Here is a 583-nt window from a genome sequence, read left to right on the forward strand (position 1 = left end):
GTTGCAAGTGGCTGTATTTCATCTCTTCTTATGGCTGAGTATTATTCCATTGTATATACATGCCACAGCTGCTTTAGCCAATCATCTATTGTAGGACACTTCAGTTGCTTTCATGTCTTGGCTACTGTGAATAATGCTGCTATGAACATTGGTGTGCAAATATCTTTTTAGATATGAGTTTTCAAGTCTTTGGGGTAAACACTCAGAGGTGGGATTGCTGGATCATATGGTAGATCAATTCTTAGTTTTTTGAGAAACCTCTATACTGTTTTCCATTGTGGCTGTATCAATTTGCAGTCCCACCAGCAGTGTATGAGGGTTCCTTTTTTTCTGCATCCTCTCCAACATTTGTTATTACTTGTCCTATTGATTCTAGCTATTCTAACAGGTGTGAGATGGTATCTCATTATGGTTTTGATTTGCATGTCCCTAATTGCGATGTTGAACATCTTTTCATATATTTGTAGGCCATTTGTACATCCTCTAGGTAGAAGTGTCTGTTCAGGTTCTTTGCCATTTTTTGATTGGATCATTTGGTTTTTTTGTTGTCATTGAATTCTTTGTATATTTTGGATATTAGGCC

This window comes from Pteropus vampyrus, unplaced genomic scaffold (genome assembly GCF_000151845.1).
Source record: "Pteropus vampyrus isolate Shadow unplaced genomic scaffold, Pvam_2.0 Scaffold26, whole genome shotgun sequence".
In the NCBI taxonomy this organism is placed as follows: Eukaryota; Metazoa; Chordata; class Mammalia; order Chiroptera; family Pteropodidae; genus Pteropus; species Pteropus vampyrus.